Raw genomic sequence first — 444 nt, 5'->3', positions numbered from 1 at the left:
CCTTCTACCATTCTCTAACTGGTGGAACGACGGAATCAGTGGAAGGGGAGGACGTTGATGGATAGTTCCTTGAAAAGTTTCTTTATCGTTGTGTCGTAATTTTTTTCTATTCCTAAATACCGCTTGTAGTTTAACAGTTTTACGTAACTTTGCAACCTTTCATTTGTTAATTTTGCATTTTCATTTTTAAAATGCTATTTACCAGCTGCAGGCGATTTCTTATTGAATTGCACCTCTGATTGTTTTCTCACAGTTAGATGGTGTTAGCGTTGGAAGTGTATCCAATCTTTATACACCTTTCTTGCTTGTATCTTTGGTTTGCCACCCTAATTCATGGGATTTCTCCTTTACCACTGGATCTGGTTCGGCTTCTTTGTGGTGACGTCATATGTCGGCAATTACGCTGTTTGTTTTATGTGTTTATGACGTATTAATTTGCTTTAC

This window comes from Trypanosoma equiperdum (assembly GCF_001457755.1).
Source record: "Trypanosoma equiperdum strain OVI genome assembly, contig: ctg_1685, whole genome shotgun sequence".
Classification (NCBI taxonomy): domain Eukaryota; phylum Euglenozoa; class Kinetoplastea; order Trypanosomatida; family Trypanosomatidae; genus Trypanosoma; species Trypanosoma equiperdum.
This window is presented reverse-complemented; position numbering follows the sequence as displayed.